Source organism: Panulirus ornatus, chromosome 21 (genome assembly GCF_036320965.1).
Source record: "Panulirus ornatus isolate Po-2019 chromosome 21, ASM3632096v1, whole genome shotgun sequence".
In the NCBI taxonomy this organism is placed as follows: Eukaryota; Metazoa; Arthropoda; class Malacostraca; order Decapoda; family Palinuridae; genus Panulirus; species Panulirus ornatus.
The window spans coordinates 3,184,771-3,204,933 of NC_092244.1; the positions used below are offsets into that span (position 1 = coordinate 3,184,771).

The 20,163-nt window shown below is 43.9% G+C and overlaps 1 protein-coding gene across 10 annotated transcripts in view; it reads right to left on the reverse strand.

The window, feature by feature from the left end:
• Window positions 1–20,163, reverse strand: part of Nca (neurocalcin homolog) — a 716,194-nt gene that overhangs the window by 677,144 nt on the left and 18,887 nt on the right. For 2 of the 10 annotated variants that reach the window (XM_071675471.1, XM_071675476.1), the window contains exon 1: window positions 12,930–13,103. The exons of 5 other annotated variants lie outside the window; for them this stretch is intronic. The gene's annotated coding sequence lies outside the window, so the exon portion shown is untranslated. Of the gene's footprint in view, window positions 1–12,817; window positions 13,104–20,163 lie in introns of those variants that run through there. 3 more of the 10 variants (XM_071675478.1, XM_071675480.1, XM_071675473.1) reach the window with 2 other exon arrangements.

Genomic DNA, 20,163 nt, shown 5'->3' on the forward strand with positions numbered 1-20,163 from the left:
AGCGACTACGTCACATAGGGCCTACCTGTAACTTTGAGCTGTTGAAACCAAAATCAGCATCATAGTTGCATCGTCTACAAAAGTATGTTGATCATGTCTGGCGTACACCAGTCCGTCCTAAGCAAAACTATGCTACACAAACCACTACCTTGCCAGAAACATCCACTGCCACAGCATGAGGCAGACTAACACCACCGTCAACACCAGGCAGCACCAGCGTCGCCTTATGCGCTCCACGGTCTACAACACACTAACACACAAAACCAAACATGAACACACAGCACCAAGTCAAAAGTCATCGTCCAAGAACAATTAATATCTTTGGCTTCAACTTCTTATGCATCATGGCACGCTCTTGATCGCCACAAAAAGACCCTTGGGTATGATGGCGTACACTTTGATCTGACTCTTAAAAGGCCAGGCCATTATGTTCAAGAGTCGTATCGTCGTGTTCAGGGGGTTAAGGTACATTCTGCATGAATGGACACCCAGGTTACTCTTTCATCTTACTGGCAATGTTCATAACATTCTTAGATGTGGTTGTTAATGCAGCTTTGTATGGTCTACTTCTATCTGTTCCCACAAATGCTTTTCACTGAATTAATAACAATTAAGAAAATAATGAACAGAGATTCTCGTAACTTTATAAAAATTGCAATAAGAACGTATATCCGAGAAAACTGGGACTCCTGACCAGTATGACAAGAACAATAAGTTTAAACCATTGCCTATAATAAATCTAAGCCACAACCACAACGGTGAGTCATAAACAAAAAGAAAATAAGAACGAGGACCACAACCACATCCACAACTCACACCGTAATCATGGTCCTCAAAACTACAAAGGTAGTACAACAATAAACATCACAACGAGAGCACAGTCAGCGTCATCACAACCAAAGCACCAGTAAATCCAAACCAAACCATAACAACAAAAGCCACGACAGGACCATAACAACCATAATGAAAAAAAACAATCGCAATTAGAACAACTTGCCCTACAACAGCCAAAGGCACAACAAATATCACCCATAACACTGAGGAAAGAATCCAGGGACTATGAAACACACGTTAGGTTAGCGAGCAAGCGGCGACGCTCCTCCCTTTCCCCAGGGAACAGCCACGCCACGACAAGGGAAAGCTCACAACCACGCCAGAGCCACCATCTTTGGCGGGAAATCTCGGCCACCACCCAGATACCCGACCTACTCAAGTGACATCCGCTCACACGAGCAATACTTTCAATACCTGAACCAAACCTTGAGTAACGGGACGACAACGATGTTACTTTTGCAGAACCTTGGCTACTGGGCAACACCTTAGCTATATGTTCAGCAAGCTGTTCACATCTTACATATGGCCAAACCTAGAATATTCTGCGAAAGTCTGGTCACCGCATCTAAATATGCATAAAGAAAAAACATAAAAGGTCCAGAGGACTACAACACAGAGGCTTCAAATTTGCCCATCATGAAAGAGAGAAGAATGATGGGTAGGCTGATCACAACATTCACGTTTTCAAAACAGACGGAACAGTAACCTGTTCTTTAAATCATGTACGGACAGAGCAATCAAAGTACATAATATGTAATCAAACAAAAGAAAAACGTTAATAAAAGATGTGCGAAGTACTTATGTAGTATAAAAGTTGTGGAAGAACTTAATAAAATGAAGACATGATTGATGCAGACAGTATTCAGAAATTTAGAAAGTTGTATGTTAATAAAGAATGGTCAGGAGATGGGGCCCCATGAGTGTAAAACTCCCTTCCCGTTCAGTACAAATTGATAACTACAAGCGACGTAGTAAACTTATAGGGCAACACCCAAGCACACGATGCCCATGTGAGATGCAACCCGCACAATACACAGGATACTCAGGTTACATCCAAATAATTCATGAAATCTGCTTGTGATATCTTGGTTGTTAAGCGACACTCAGGTTATTTGCTTAACATTCCGGTTACCTAAATGACATCCTTGGCTACTTAAACTGGTTACCTGAGGCACCCAGGTTATCAAAGGAACATTCCGGTTACCCAGGTGACACCCAGGGTATTTGGGTAAAAGCTCGGCGAGCTGGTGTGACACCTGTGCTATTCAGGGTGACAGCAAAACGGGTTAAATCTGACCTTCTCAGGAGACACCCAAACGTACTCAGAAGGCATCTGGCTACTCAGGCAACATCCAAGCTTTCTACCACACAGTCTAGCTTACTTCAGTGACATCCAAAACCTTCTCAGGCTTACCGAGACTACCTGCTTCAATTTGGGCTGCTCGGACATCACCTAGGATACCCCAGCCACTTAGGGTAATTACTCAAGCTTCATGTTTAAAATCTGGGCCTGTGACCACCACACCACTCTCGTCACACTAAGCCTCCTGGACTAACCGCAGGCGACTTGGGAAAAACCTGGACTGTCTAGGTGACCCCCCGACACCTTGGCAACGTAAGAAGACAGGTGGTCTACTCTTGCCCAACACATGCCACCTGGTTGACATCCAGACACCTGAGTAACGCGGGGTTACCCTGACGTCTCTAGCCTTGCCTACGGCATTTAAGCAACATCCATACTACACAGGGACACCATGAAAATTAGAACTACCTTAGCCCTACAGGGTTTGCAAGCTACAACCAATCTAACAAGCAATGCTATACATTACTGCTCTACCGCATGTAATAGACAACAAAGGATGGTCAATCTAAGCAAGCAATATGTGGGTGACATCTTGCGGTTTCTCTCAACAACACAGCAATTGACAGAGGGATAAAATATGTACATGTTTCCCCAAAGTTTCCGGAACTCAAGGGAAACTTACTACTGCACTAAATAAAATAAATGGACATGACGACTCCATGTAAGACATATCTGTACGCCAGAGGCATGCAATGGATGTGTCTCAAACATTTATTCCGTTAATCGACTGCAGGGGTAAGGCGAGATGGGGTGAAACAGTTGGGTATATATCCGCGATATGCGGAGAAGGTCGGAGAGTGAAAGGTCTATAGCGAGGTTGTAGAGGAAAGGGCAAGGGTGAGGGCGAGGAGCAAGTGCGATGCGTGACGGTTAAAGCTGAGTGTGAGGGTATGGTGTAGGCGTGACGACCAACACGCTCCCTCACTCACTGAGCCACACACACTACTTCCATCAACACCTTCCTTCACACTAACACTCTACACTCATGCTACTACTCCGCCACTAATTCCCTCCTACACAACAACTCTGTAGGGTCACGCCATAACCACCAAAACCTAATCCCGCTACACTCACCGTTCTGTGCACTAGATAGAAACCTCACGCCGCTAATGACAAAGCTAAACTCTCGCCTTGCCTACCACTCTACCCACAGAAAGATATTAATACACCATATCAATAATATGTTTGTTACGCCGCTGTACTTCATACTCTCATGCCATACAACCTAATCCTCTCACTTGACCCAAATCTATGTCACAATACTCACTGCTCCACTTCACGGTAACTCTCAAGCCACTGTCATTTCTCCATTACACTATAATAACTTATCACCTGCTGTAACTTTCCAGCCATATTCCCCGCTCTCCTACATTACACTCACTACTCAGGTTTTCTTCAGTATGCTTAGTGCCTCACCACACTACAGTTGCTCAATGCTTTATTCCACTGGAGCTCTAATTGGTCCAATCCGCTTCTGAAAAAGCCGAGTAAATACTTGGTGAATCAGACACACTTCATGACCTATCACCTCAGTTTTATCTGATCTATCATTTCCCCATAACCGTATTGTAATGAAGAATCTTGAAGTTATCTAGAATCTCTTTTCAGAGACTTCTGCAGCCTAAGGCTGCGCCACTTTCAGTAGCAGGAAATATGGACTTCTTTGGAGAGAGTTCTCAAATGAGGTTGTACTCTCAATGCTGCAACCACAACAAAGGCAGCTATTCCCTCGTGGTTTAATCTCTAACAGGCTGAGTCCGGTAACACCTTACCCCATGGTCACATAAATATTCAAAGGTATTTACAAATTCTGCGTAACTAATAGCAGTATTTTTTCAAAAGCTTCGAGGATTGCATTGTATTGGTGTGAAGGCCATGATCGCCCAACTGTCAATCCGTACTGTTCATGACTGTGTGGATCGTGTGGCTCTATTATGTAGTACCGGAACACGTTTTCCCAAGTCCTCATTGAAAAAGAAGAAAAAAAAACTTTCCGAGATGAAATTTCAGTGCAACTGGCCTGTCGGTTTGTCTGGATTGCTTTGCTTCCTCACTTATGTACAGCAACCATCTGCACAGTTTTTAAGCCCAGAGGGTTGATACCGATGACAAAACTCTTTAATAATACCTGTGCTATTGTATCTTTTCCTGACAGAACTCGAAGTTTGGTTCTGGAGTAGACGCCACAGGTACCGCACACTGACAACCGGTTTTCGGAGTCAGTTGGATGGAGCAAAGTTACTTTCTGACAATTTCGGCGCTGAGAAGTATTACTCACAAAGACTCGCTGGGTTGTCAATCCCACTATTGGCTCATTCCTATCTTTTTTTCTCTCAAAATTTTGCTTAAATCTTTCCTGTTATTCGCCGAGGGCCAAAACTGAACTTGGTTCAAGACTGTCTTGACACAGTAAAAAAGTGCTTACGTTTTTTTCCTATTTACTGCACAACGTCGAAGAATGCTTAATTCTAACTCAGTAGTTTCTCTTCCACCTGCCAATGTTGGCCTGCTTAGGGAGGAGCTGAGCTGCTGGGGCTAAAGGAGCATAGCGACTATGATTTCCGACTCCACAGAGGGCTCTACGCTCACCTCCCGCTGCTTTGCCCTCCATCGAAGTGTATGATTACTAGGAAAGACTGCTGTTTCTGACCTTGTTTTGTCTGTCCACTGGCCTAGGAGTGCGTTGCTCATCTCTTTCTGCCAAGGAAGAGTCAACAGTTCTATGGTGAGATGTAGCGAGGTTATGCGTGTTGCTTAACTGACTCATATTCCCTTAAGATGGTCAGTGCTGGGTGATTTATACAGTCTATACCTCGATGATCACAGCGAGTATGTTGCTTTAAAGAGTGTTGGTACGATTCATTTGTTCGTTGTTCTTGTACACGCACCAAGTGTGAAATATTCTCTCCTAGCATTGGTTACATCTTGCCCACAGCATACTTCCTACAAAAAAAAAAAAATATGCTACTGGTCTCACAGAGTTCTACCAAGTTGCTCATAAACCAAAATGTTTTCTACCAGTCCCATCCCAAATAATACAGACGACTTAATCACATGAAAAATAATGTTCAAGATGGGATTTCCCACTCTCAAAGCAGGAATTTCAATGTTCATTAATTGTTTAGTAGTTTATTCATCCCGACAATCGTCACACATAGGTTTTCAATTTTCCTGACGACCATTTCCAATGGATCTTTTGAAGATCTATGCAGTTCGGTGCAAACGAGTGTCTGTCACGTATAGTTGAACTCCACCAGCTGATGTTTACGCTCCACCACACCAACAGTACGTTGGGATCTGAGCTTCATTGACAGTATATCCCTTTGAAAGAGTCTGTGAAATCTGTAAATATTGTATCTGCCTTTGTTACCAGGCCATTTACGGATGAGACATTGTTTACTGTCTTTGATCTACATACCTGGACTTCCAAAAAAAATTTGTTTTAAAGCATCAGTACTCATGTCAAACTCTACGTTCGATACATCTCTCACGCCATAGCCTTCTTATTGGTCCCCTCCAGCCATGGTCGGTACTCACTCTTCCACTACACCACCACTTACGTTATAATTCACAACCACCATGAAGCCAAAATCACTAACCCAATAAATTACGTCACTCTAACCGAAATTTCATATACTATGCTACTAAAGCTCTATACACATTTCTATTACGCTTCTACCCATATTACAGACATTGTTTCACCACAGTATCACTCTCATGCCATAATAACTCTTATCCTACTTACCTACTCCCCAGTCATACTTACTATTCCACTACACTACAATTTCCAAGTTCGCCTCCCTGCCTCCACTACAATGTAACCGAGAAAACAATCATTACTGCACTCCATTAGATTCCCAGGCTCTGTTTGTTCTCCCACTACAATATAAATCTAAGGCTACTATCACGGCTGCACCAAACTATAATTCCACAACTATGCTCACTTCAGTACAATACAGCTCTCCATCTATACTCACTGTTTCACAAGATCGTAACATAATCCATGCTCAATGTTCCAGCGGCTACATCCCTCGCGCCATACTCACTTTTCCATTTATCTACTTTAATGTGAGTCAAGCACAGTGAACACGCTGTTACAGTGCGGGCTGCCTTACTGGGATGCCACGGTAACTTAATCCCGTGTGAAGGAAAGAGTACACTTCAAGACGAAACTGAACCAGTAAACTAGCTTCAAAAAGAAGTTTTGAGATGTACACACAACTTCTCCAGCAGTAGCTGAGCTTTTGACACAATACCATATACTTAACAATGATCTGTTGAGAAAAGCAAAACAAGTTGAAACTGTATTAAACTCTACCATGGAAGAGAGAATGTATGGCGGTATCCGGGATAAGGGAAGCAGGCCACTGCTAAGTGTGCGCCCCAGGAGTACCTTCGTCTTAACTTCTCGACAACCTGGCCAAATATGAAAACTTCTCACCAAGTGTTATATACCATCACTATAAGACGATGCACAACCACATTACACCAACACAACTTCTAACTACAGATATGTACACCACCACAACGAGATACATCACCAAATTAAACCACCGAGAAATCATATGACCAAAGCTGACCTACTCTCCACATCCTACATACTAAGCCATTTCTGACCCCTATTACTTGGGACACATTATAAAAGGAAAACAGAAAAAGTCTTACCACTTTTTGTGTGAAACAATATGACACCTCGGACGAAGGGTTTTGAGAAACAACCAACCACTGGTCTAGCCTCACAGTGATAGCTCTGCTTTCAAGCTATTGTAACATATCGATCGCTAGTAGCAACATTTCTTATCATTTTCCATAATAATATTTCGATGGAATCAATATAAAATGGGGCTACTACAATCATGAGGAAACTTGTCTCACATTCACGCTTGCCAACTTTGCTCACTCGAGTTGTACTGGTCATTCCAAATTCATTGGACCCATCCGGGAACACTTTTTTCTGAGTGTATAGTGCACCACCACATATACCCACCACAAACACACCATAAAAACCTCCTACCTAAACATCTAAGCACCAGAACGTACAACAAACCTAACTACAATATTCAAAAACACAACCAAAGCCAGATATATCAGCAAATGTGACACCACAACCCCTCCTGTTCCTCATTCTTACATCTGACACTTTCCCAAATGCAAGCCAGTTTCATATCATACTTTTCAGATACACTCAAATAAGTAAGGAAATAATGTAAGTAGAGGATGCTGAAGGGCTACAAAGAAACGTAATGAAGTCTGGGCAACCGAAAACATTATATTCAATGGGTATGTTTCAACTCGTTTTTGTAAAATGAAATAAATATAAAAAAGAACAACGGACTGACACAGATACAGTCATAAACCAAATGAATAATGAGAAAGACCTCGGGTCAATAATGTCTAACGATATAAACTTAAAACAAAACAACAATTAAACAACAGTTGCTTCCTCCAGAAGATCGGTGGGATGGATTCTGCGGACTTTCAAGACGAGGGAAGAAAACACAATGATGCTTTTACTTCTCTCACGAACACTGCTGTATCCTAACATAACCCTACATGGTAGACGAAATGATTCAATTAGAAAGCACTCACAGATCTTTCACGATACGCGGTAAAGAATCACGATAACGTGGCAAAAAGGAACTAAACAATCAAGAAGGGCTGAAATCACTTGAAGTTGTCTGTATTCCCTCAAGCGCAGGCCAGGGATGTATATTGTCATCTATACCTGGAAAATACCTGAAGACATGGTCCCCAGCTTAAACTCGGAAATAACTTCCTACTGGCACGAGTGGTATAAAAGACTTTGTAAACACTACCTCTATATGCGCAAGATGCACAAAAAGAGAGAACACCTTCAACACTTTGCCTGTAATCTTCAGAAGCAGCATGGGAGGCACAGTGGAGAGTCTTAAGAGCGCCCTGGACAAGTACAGTACTTATGAGGAGTACCATACCAGCCAAGGTGTGGAAGAGGAAGTGGTCGTGTGACTTTCAACAGCTTGGTTGACTCTGAAAAAGGTTCTTTTCTGGTTGGTTCTACTATATATATATGATGGCTATAGGATTACCCGAATTTTATACTGTAGTTTCCTTTTCTGCAGCTGCTCACCCATGCTATTTCCGGTGGGATTTTAAGTTATAATGTTGTTTCCTGTTTCCACCGTGAGGGTGGTAGGTTCAAGTTCCCTTGGAATTCTATGTTTGGGACTGGTTTTAAGGAGGTAAACTGTAATCTGTATTCGTATGTTACAATTTTTGTGGTTTTCTATCTGGTGCAATAACAAGATCTGAGTTTTTCAATCTTGATAACTAACACTTCAACTAAAATCATCTGAGGAAATCAAGAGTTCGATTATAAGAAAATATCTATTTTACAACCCCAACCTCTTCATGTCTTCTACTACTGTCGCATCTTGTAGAGGTTGCACTCAAAGGTACAAACCTTATGGTTCTCGTGATCATAACGAGAGTTTCTGTAAAGGCAGCATATAATGCATTGGATTTCGTCAGTAAGCCATTTATAAAAGGAATTACGTTTGTCCTATGTTTTTTACGTCCCTTTATGAAGGATATGTCCTGTTTCTGAAAGGGTTCCCCATGAATATGCTCTTTCAGCCACAGTATATCATGACCATTTCCAGGTATATGTCGTACTGTCCTTGTCATATGGTGACCTCTGACGTACTGGTTAAAGTCTTTCCTTCAACAGTGATATGTACATTTCCGGGTGGGAGAGTCTACATCGTTCCTCAAATATCCATTTTCCGTTATTAAGCAAGTCAAAACATTTTTGAGGTTGTTGGAATCTATTTCCCCCAATATGACATGCTAGTCGTGTCTAACATGCTTATTTCCTTCATACAATATCAACAGACTTGAGGCTTTAAGAGATTTCCTTATTCTTTTTGTTTCGCTCCTCCCATCTATGTAGGTGTCTTAGTTCCCACAATATTGCTTCCCAATGTGTTAACCTCCTTCTCTTTCTATATCTGGATCAAATGTCCATGGTTACTTCCTCAAAACCTCCCTTATTATCACTTCCCACAGTAATTTCTATCTTCCCACGGCTTTGTCAATGTCCGTTGTACTTTACAGAACACCTGCCATACTTTCACTTCCCATAATATTTTCTCTCTGACCTGATTTGAACTAACCACGACAACCAAATATATCACTATATCTGAACACCACAACCAGATACATCACCATATCTGAACACCACAACCAGATACATCACCAAACCTGGACCCCACCACAACCAGATACATCACCAAACCTGGACCCCACCACAACCAGATACATCACCAAACCTGGACCCTACCACAACCAGATACATCACCAAACCTGGACCCCACCACAACCAGATACATCACCATACTTGATCACCACAGCCAGATACATCACCATACTTGATCACCACAACCAGATACATCACCAGACTTGATCAGCATCAGATGCTGATAGATCAACATACCTGACCATCACCACAACAATAATGCATCAATGGGAAGACTTTTAAGGCAATAAAAGATGTGCAAAACAGGGACTGCTTTGCTAAGGCAAAGAAGGGGGGTTTGTTAATTCAGCTACTCAGACTTGGTTGCAGAAAGAATATATGAAAACGAAACGATGATATCTGTAGGAAGCTGGATGTTGTGATAAGTAGATCTATGAAAATGAGCACTAAAGTGTGGGAGAGCAAGCAGTGTGAGAATGAACCAACAGTGATGAGCAGAGCTGGAGGACCTGTCTGTTGGTGGTGCTGACTGGACCAAAAGTCTAACATGAAATAGTGAGGAAGAAAGCTAGCTGAGAGAAGAGAGAGCGAGAAGTCTTGGGAACAGCCATCATTGTCAAGTAGACTGATAATGTAAGGAAGCATCAGCAGTGTGGGGGAGGAGGAGGAGTAGTTTGGGGAGAAGCAGAAGTGTGGGGGAGGTCCAGCAAAGTAAAGAACAAGCAAGTGTGAATGAAAGCAACCTGTATGGAAGAATCAGAAGTGTGGGGAAAGCTAGCAATTTGGGGGAGACCAAGCAGTATGTGGGGAGAAACTGAGAAAGAAAAGGAGTCAGAACCTAGACAGAAGTAAGGCGTGACCCAGGAAAGAAAGACAGCAGTGTAGGGGGGAAACCAGCACCGTGAGGAGAAGCCAGGAGTGATGGAAGGAGTCAGAAATGAGATAGGAGAGTGGGGCGTCAGCCAGCAGAGGGAGACAGCAGTGTAGGGAAAAGTAAGCAGAGCCAGCAGTGTGGGGGAGCCAGCACTGAGTGGTAGCCAGCAGTGTGGGAGAACCTACACGTGCGGGTAGAGCTAGCAGTGTGGGAAGAGCTATCGGGAAAAGAGCGCTTTGGGGAAACTCAACAGTGTAGTGAACAAGCAGAATGGAAGGCAAGCGTGTGTGGAACCAGACGTGTGAGGGATAGCCGGGAGTGGGGTGCAGAGCCAGCTAACTCTGAGAGAGCAGTGTGATAGAGTGTAGGCAGCGTAAGAAAAACCAGTAATGTGGAAGAGTCAGATGGGGGAGCCAGCAATGTGAGCAGCGCCAAAAGTGTGGGGCAGTCAGCAAAGCGGGGGTCAGTAAAGTGAGGCAATTAACTGTGCGCATAGCCAACAATGTAGGTGGAGCCAAAAGTGTGTGCAAGAGTTAGAAGTATAAAGAAGATAGAACAGTGTGTGGGAGAACCATCAATGTGGGGAAAAGCCTACAGTGTGGAGCAGTCAACAATGTGAGAGTCTTCAGTATGGGGAAAATCTGAAATGTAAAAGTCAGTAGTGCTGGCGAGAGAAAGCAGTGTGTGAGATTTAGCAATGTGGGGTACAGTTAGTAGTGTTGGGAAGGACCATCATTGTGGGAAGACTCATGAGCGTTGTGGAGTCAGCAGTGCAGGGAAAGCCAGTAGTGTAGGGAAGTGCCAGCATAGTAGGGAAGCCAGAACTGCGTGGGAGATTCAGCAGTACGGGGTAAAGTCAGCATTGTGGGCAGTTAAACGTACAGGGGAGAGCTTGCAGTGTGAGGGAATAGCCAGCGGTGAGAAATAGACTGCAGTGACGGGCTAGCCAACCGTGTGGGGGAACACTGCCATGTGGAGGACAGACAGCAAGGGGGAGGGGGGAGTTAGCCATGCAGGGAAAGAATTAGCAATGTCGGGAAGAGTCAACAGAGACAGCAGTATGGGAAAGACTCATCAAACAGAGGAAGAGTAAGCAGTGTGAAGTCAGCAGAGAAGGGTAAGAGTCAGCAGAGAGTGGGTGCCAGCAGTGTGGGGAAGAGTAAGAAGTGTGGAGGAAAGTCTGAAATATTGGGAAAACCCAGCAGTAAGGGGGATGGCCAATAGTGTGTAAGGGGGACATTTAGCAGTCCGACGAGGAGGTATCAGTGTGGGGGAGATACAGCAGATAGGCAGTTAACTGTAAGGGAGACCTAGGAGTGTGGGGGACAGCTAGCTGTTAGGAGGAGAGCGACCAGTGGGGGCGAGCCAGAACAGCAAGGGAGAGACAGTAGAGAGGGGGAGCCAGCAGGGTGGGGGACAGTCAACAGAGCAGGGAAGTGAGGGGGAGGGGGACAGCAGCGGTCAACAGTGAAACAGAGCCAGCAATGAGAGGTGGAAGTAGCAGTATAAGGGAGAGCTAGCAGCGTGGGGAAGAACCAGCAGTGAGGGAGACAATTACCAAAGTGGGGTAAAACCATAAGTGTGGGAAAGTGTCTGCATTGTGGGGGGGGGGGGGGAAGTCAGAAACGTGAAAGACTGTCAGCAGGAGGGGAACAATATTGGAGGAAGCCAGCAGTGTGTGTGTGTGTGTGTGTGTGTGTGTGAGGGGGGGGGGGGAGGGTCCAGCTGTGCGGGGGACAGCCTGCAAAGTGAGTGAGGGCCAACAGCCAGAAGTGTGAGGGAAATTCAGCAGTGGAGCAAAGCCAGCAGTGAGAGAACAAAGTGGCGTGGGAGGGAGCCAGCACTGAACTGGCAGTCAGGAGAGTGAAAGAAGGCCAGCAGTGTGGGGAAAAGCCATGTGTGGGTGTAGGGAAGGGCCATGTGTGTAGGGGATAGTGAGCAGTGTGGAGGAGAACCAGCAGTGTGGTGTGGTCCTGGAAGTATGGGGAAGCGTCATCAGCCCGGGGGAGAGAGCTAGCACAAGGTGGAGTCAGCACTGTAGGGGAGAGTCTGCAATGTAGGGGACAACCTGTAGTGCGGGGGTGTCAGCAGTGGGGGTGGGGGAGAGTCAGCCATCTGGGGTGAGTCAGTAGCGCAGTAGTTAGCCAACAATGTTGAAGGAGAGTCAGCAGTGTGAAGGAGTGTCAGCAGTTACAGACAGTCAATAGTGGGGGGAGAGGAAGTGTTGTGAGAGTGTCATCAGTGTGGAGGTATCGTCACTGAGGGATTGTCAGAAGTGTGGGGAAGCGTCAAGTGAGAAAGCAATCAGTGTAAGGAAAGAATGAGAGAAAGGGCTATGAACATGAAAAAAAAAACTTGGGTTGGAGTGCTGAGATTAGAGAGAGAGAGAGAGAGAGAGAGAGAGAGAGAGAGAGAGAGAGAGAGAGAGAGAGAGAGAGAGAGAGAGAGAGAGAGAGATGAATGTAGCTGTGGAAACAGTGTCTAAAGAGTATAGACTTAAAGTGCCTACATCAAATGATCTGGTGGAGGTGCTACTTGAAGGCGTCGTGCAATAGGTAAATGTGAGGAAGGCAGGCCTCACGGCACCGTGTGGTTACCTCACTAGAACTATCAGAACACACCGAAAAAAAGCTTGTGATGATCCTGAGACGAGACGGTGAGCGCCCGGCTGACGTTAGATGTGAGAGCGTTGACGGTAGAGAGAGAGAGAGAGTCGTGCGAGACACTGGTGCCACGCCACCACTAACACTGACACTGGCGCACCCTTACACTCACGCAGCCAACCAGGCACTGAGGCAGCCACCGACCCGCCGACCCACCACCACCACCACCAATACCCTCCACGCTCCCGGGCTATTTCTCACCCATCTCGCTATAATTTTTGTGTGGCGACAACTTTTCTGGATATGACTGTATATATTTCTACAAGTGGTGTACCTCTCCGCCCTACGAAATACTAAACCCTCTTTGCATAGGGATTGCCAACTAGAAATGGATATAAAATTCGATATATAATTTTCCTAAGGTAACTAATTTATATAATTTCTGAGATTTTAAGTTCCTTTAGAATATGAGCAAAAAGTAAATCCTTGAGGTTATTACAGAGGCTGCGGGACACTGCTGACAGTCTTAAAGTGGTGGCTGAGCGCCGGTGTCGGGAGGGGGAAGAAGGGGGGAAGCAAACGCTAAAGGTAAAAGCCTTTATTCCATAAACTGCCACATATTCAGTGTGGACGCTGCCTCAACAGGAAAATCCTTGTGACACCTGCATGTGACGGTGCTCGCGCCACACTCACAACAGCCTCCCAACACTCGCACGCAAAACTTAGCTTGGAAACCATACCAGGAGTGGCGGTAGTGACTGCCACCCACCCCAGCCACACTCCCGTCTGCTAGAGGCATATAGCGGTCCTCCTCATCTTGACCAACCACCCACCTACATTCACCAACCGAACGGATTTCATCTCTCCTAAACTGTGGGACAATTAGCAAAAAGATACAATTTATCAAGTGAGGATTCTAACTCATGCATAAAAATTAAATATTTTCAAAGTCATTTTTCAACAACAAACACTTTAGGAAAACTACACATGTCCTCTGACAAGACAAGGACGCCCGCACTAAAGGATCTAAACAAGACACCTGAGTGGTCCAAATACAGAGTTGATGACACAATGCCAATAAAACCGCACCTGTATAATACGCTTCATTACTGCCATGAAGCACTTGCGCACCAAACACAAATGTAAAAGGTAAATGACATCGAAGAGACATAGATAGCTGGTCACGATGATAAACTTTTTGGGATGAGAGCGCCGCTGCAGTCATAATTTGATTTGTGTCGGTGTCCCCAGTAAATTTATTGTGCATCCCATGCTCATCCTTGTGAGCGGCAGCGCAAAAGGATTACAGGGGTCATAAAGGGTCTTAATCAGACTCAAGTGGGTTGATATTACATAATTTGCTAAAATTCGTATTTCAGTGCATACATTAGTTTCATATGGTAAGTTTTACCGACAAGATGCAAAAAGTGGATATAAAAAAAATTCAGGTATCTTATCAACAATAAGGTGTGACATTTCTTGCAGGCTTTGTTTAGATTTATCCCTAAAAAGCTGTTTTTCACATTATAAGACAGTCTTCTAGTTTGTGTCAAAATCTTTGACCACAAACAGCCATGGATAAGCGTTTGCCCACCAAGTTGCGTGACCGCCACTGACAATGCCTCAGAAACGGACCAATACCAAAGTTATCCGGTCACACACGCATTGTGATCTGGTGACACTGAGATAATTCCCGGGTGACGGTTCACTACTCACGGAGCAACTCTCTCAACGAGTGTCATGACGTGTACATGTAATGAAAGTGATCTCCCTCATGGATCGGCAACAAAATATTTGGAATTAGACAAACAAAAAAGTAGTTGACAGACACGAGGTTAGCTTTAGTCATGTGACACTGACATGGATGTTACCAAAACGACACTGTTATAAATCATGAACATCAAAATCAACTGGCAAACAATGTTTCATTGGTTAATCGATACGGCTCCTAGTTAACCCGTACAATCTAGAAGGAGGCCAAAGGGGCGTGTTTCCCCTGATGGGTAGAGGGGGTCTGCCAGCCTGGTCCTTCACCCATCCAACCAACCCATGTTAAGTAATGACATCGTTATTAAATCCTCTCTTACAATAAGTCTAGGATGGTCAACCCTCAAAGTGACACAATGGCCACGACTCAAGTTACAGCATTCCTTATGCAGACATTTGAAGTCTTCTCACAATGAAAACATATCCTATACACCCATACAGAAGTAGCATTTGTATTCCTCTACTCTACTACTGCCTCTGCGGGGAATATACACATCCTCTGAAGACACCTGCACTCCTACTGAGCCACCACAGCGACGACAGATCATTGCAAAGACAGCCGCCATCGTGACGGTAACTCATCACCAATCAAGCAGCCACCGTGCCATGTCATCACTAACACAGACACAGCCACCAACGTAACAGTAAATCATGACTGTGATTCACCTTATGTATATCATCTGATAGTTTCCGAGGCTCTTCTTTTCCCACCAAGGTAGTATGTTCCTCTGATCAGTCTGGCTGTAGTGGGCCGCGTCATGTCTGTCTCCGTACTCTTCACAACCTGGATGCTCAGGTGCACTTTGTCCTCGTACATATCTATCCTGAGAGTTTTTGATTTTCTCTACTGAGCGACCAGTAGTGTTCCTCATACAAATAGCGAGCTGACCATTTCCGATATCGAATATTTTATAAGTTATCATATTATACTTATTCCACATTTCGCTTTCAATGGTAGAATTTGTCTCCATGTTTCTCGTGCCAACAGAACTATTTTCTGGTGGATTCTTGGAACCATGTCTTACAGGATTATCGAAGTGTATACATCATACGGTATTTCTCTCGCGTCTATGTTCCAGAGAATTAAGCCTAAAGAAAATCCTTTCACAAAGGGTTTATAAAGAGCTTTCGTAGTGTAGTTTAACGTTAGCGTTCCTGACTGAGTTCATACAAAGGCCAACATGGGTTTGAGCAAGGCAGTTGGCCCACAGCCAACCCAACTGTTCCTTCTCCTTTTGGGGCTGGTCGATAAATGGGTACCTGTTATCAGTAATCTATTGGTTGTCGTGTACTACTAGAGTAATCACACAGAAGTAACCCGAATAAAGAACCTCAGGACACCTATGGCCGACACGGAGAACCAAACACCCAAGTGACTGATTATGGCCACAGTTAAGCATGGCAATTTCAACTCCTTACGAAAAAATGGTTGTTTGAGCAACTCTAGTCCTAAATAACCGCAGTCACATGGGAAAGTCGAAAATGCTGTGAAAGCGGTCAAGAGGTTGTATACAAAATGCAAGATGTTCGGGCAATTAGAGTTCACGATACTGTTAAACTAGCATACTTCAAGCTGGACATGCATTCAAGCCTAACTTATTGTGTGGCCTCTGTACTTCATCCCTGCTACAACCATGCCACGCCATCGAGCAAGATACCATGAACATAACAGGAGGGAAAGCTAAATAAGCAAGGCTCACGTCCACTACCTCGTAATTGGGAATACCTAGTTTAAAAAGATATACATATGTATACGTATGTAAGTAAGAGATGGCCAGAGCGCGTTATTGGATTACATTAATTGATAGGCACGTGAAAGAGAGACTTTTGGATGTTAATGTGCTAAAAGGTGCAACTGGAGGGGTCTGATCATCCTGTGGAGGCGAAGTTGAAGATTTGTAGAGGTTTTCAGAAAAGAAGGGAGAATGCTGGGGTGAAGAGAGTGGTGAGAGTAAGTGAGCTTGGGAAGGAGACTTGTGTGAGGAAGTACCAGGAAAGACTGAGTGCATAATGGAATAAGGTGAGAGCAAAGGACGAAAGGGGAGTGGGGGAGGAATGGGATGTATTTAGGGAAGCAGTGATGGCTTGCGCAAAAGATGCTTGTGGCATGAGAAACGTGGGAGGTGGGCAGATTAGAAAGGGTAGTGAGTGGTGGGATGAAGAAGTAAGATTATTAGTGAAAGAGAAGAGAGAGGCATTTGGACGATTTTTGCAGGGAAATAGGGCAAATGACTGGGAGATGTATAAAAGAAAGAGGTAGGCGGTCAAGAGAAAGGTGCAAGAGATGAAAAAGAGGGCAAATGAAAGTTGGGGTGAGAGTATCATGAAATTTTAGGGAAAATTAAGAGATGTTTTGGAAGGAGGTAAATAAAGTGCGTAAGACAAGAGAACAAATGGGAACATCAGTGAAGGGGGATAATGGGGAGATAATAACAAGTGGTGGTGATGTGAGGGGATGGAGTGAGTATTTTGAAGGTTTGTTGAATGTGTTAGATGATAGAGTGACAGATATAGGGTGTACTGGTCGAGGTGGTGTGCAAAGTGAGAGGGTCAGGGAGAATGGTTTGGTAAATAGAAAAGAGGTACTGAAAGTTTTGAGGAAGATGAAAACCAGCAAGACGGTGGGTTTGGATGGTATTGCAGTGGAACTTATTATAAATAGGGGTGACTGTACTGTTGACTAGTTGATGAGGATATTCAATGTATGTATGGCTCATGCTAAAGTACCTGAGGATTGGCGGAATGTAGCATAGTGCCATTGTACAAAGGCAAAGGGGATAAAGGTGAGTGTCCAAATTAAAGAGGTATAAGTTTGTTGAGTATTCCTGGTAAATTATATGGGAGGGTATTGATTGAGAGGGTGAAAGCATGTACAGAGCATCAGATTGGGGAAGAGCAGTATGGTTTCACATGTGGTAGAGGATGTGTGGATCAGGTGTTTGCTTTGAAGAATGTATGTGAGAAATATTTAGGAAAACAAATGGATATGTATGTAGCATTTATGGATCTGGAGAAGGCATAAGATAGAGTTGATAGAGATGCTCTGTGGAAGGTATTAAGAGTATATGGTGTGGGAGGCAGGTTCCTAGAAGCAGTGAAAAGTTTTTATCGAGAATGTAGGGCATGTGTAGGAGTAGGAAGAGTGGAAGGTAACTGGTTCCCAGTGAATGTCGGTTTGCGGCAGGGGTGCGTGACGTTTCCATGGTTGTTTCATTTGTTTAGGGATGGGGTTGTTAGGAAGGTGAATGCAAGAGTTTTGGAGAGAGGGGCAAGTATGCAGTCTGTTGTGGATGAGAGGGCTTGGGTGATACACCGCTGGTGGCTGATTCGGGTGAGAAACTGCAGAAGCTGGTGACTGAGCTTGGTAAAGTGTGTGAAAGAAGAAAGCTGAGAGTAATGTGAATAAGAGCAAGTTTATTAGGTACAGTAGGGTTGAGGGACAAGTCAATTGGGAGGTAAGTTTGAATGGAGAAAAACTGGAGGAAGTGAAGTGTTTTAGATATATGGGAGTGGATTTAGCAGTGGATGGAACCATGGAAGCGGAAGTGAGTCACAGGGTGGGGGAGGGGGCGAAGGTTCTGGGAGCATTGAGGAATGTGTGGAAGGCAAGAACATTATCTCGGAAAGCAAAAATGGGTATGTTTGAAGTAATAGTGGTTCCAACAATGTTATATGGTTGCGAGGCGTGGTTATAGACAGGGTAGTGCGGAGGAGTGTGGATGTGTTGAAAATGAGATGTTTAAGGACAATATATGGTGTGAGGTGGTTTGACTGAGTAAGTAATGAAACGGTAAGAGAGATCTGTGGTAATAAAAAGAGTGTGGTTGAGAGAGCAGAAGAGGGTGTATTGAAATGGTTTGTTCACATAGAGAGAATGAGAGGAAAGATTGACAAAGAGGATATACATGTCAGAGGTGGAGGGAATGAGAAGGGGGAACCAAATTGGAGGTGGAAGGATGGAGTGAAAAAGATTTTGAGTGGACGGGGCCTGAACATGCAGGAGGGTGAAAGGCGTGCAAGAAACAGAGTGAATTGGAACAATGTGTTATACCGGGGTCGACGTGCTGTCAATGGGCATGTGAAAAGTCTGGGGTAAACCATGGAAAGTTTTGTGGGGCCTGGATGTGGAAAGGGAGCTGTGGTTTCGGTGCATTACGCATGACAGCCAGAGACTGAGTGAACGAACATGAATTTCCTTATTCTTCTACTGCATAATGAGAGGGTTATACTGTCGGAGAACCTTACCTCAACCACTGTTTTCAATCTAATCGTAAATTCAGGACTCTGTATAAATTTTCTCCTGTCTTCTTAGCTTCATTCATCCACAATTACTACTATAGAGGAATTTCACCTTTTTTCCATCACTTTTTGCTTAATTTCATAATGTTCTCCAGTTTATCTGTTCAGTCTCTTTCATGATAAAGACTGGTCAATATTGACACTGTAAACTTTCTCTAAGTTTAAAGTTATATAACCCTGTCCGCAACATTCTTCCAACCAGTATGTCTGTGGATGGGACATGAACATGACAAGAACCAACTCGGTAACAGGGAACCCCACTTCGGTATGTGCCTCTCACTCTGTCATTCTATTGTGAAGATGATACCTAAGCATTGTCAAGGGGAACCATACGTCAATGGACAAGAAGTTTCACTATTCATATCATCTGCTACTGAGATGGTTCCAGTGTTTCCAAAACAATATTCAAGTCAGCACCAATGATTCAAACCAGTGGAAAAGGAATCATGTCTTGAAGATAAAACTCGGTGAGAGAGAGAGAGAGAGAGAGAGAGAGAGAGAGAGAGAGAGAGAGAGAGAGAGAGAGAGAGAGAGAGAGAGAGAGAGAGAATTTAGCTGAACTTCAATTTTGACGTTGACAGTAAACCTCTAACTCCGACAGTGTTTCAAATGACAGAATCATATACAACAAAGTACCTGGGAATATTCAGAGCCGTGACGACTCGGTGGGAGGAATGGCAAAATATCAGCGTAACCTGATGAAGCGATGCCATTTGCGTTCAGAGAAGGCTGTGATCCAGTGGCTATGATAATTGTCAACCCTAGACATACCATAAGTCACAACCAATATGTACACAAAGCACTGTGTATCTACAGACAACACCAGCAGCTACAATGACAACCGTCCAATAACAATGTCTATAATATAGATAATGAGTCTGGTTCTGTCTGACTCACTGGAAACTAACAAATTCCATCTTTAGACATTCAAATTCGACCATACAAAAACTACATACAACCACTTGTGAAAATTGTGTATGCACAGAGATATTATTTTACAGATGTCAATACTGTCTCCTCTCTTAACCTTGTACATTCACGAGGTTGTTAAATACACATTCACACACATCGTTGATTCTAGAAACTTGTTTAACATGCAGTTCAGATTCAGACAGCTGCATTGCTGCTCTTTTTATCAAAGAAGATGTTCAAGGCCATGACTACTTGAATTAAATATCCCTCAAAA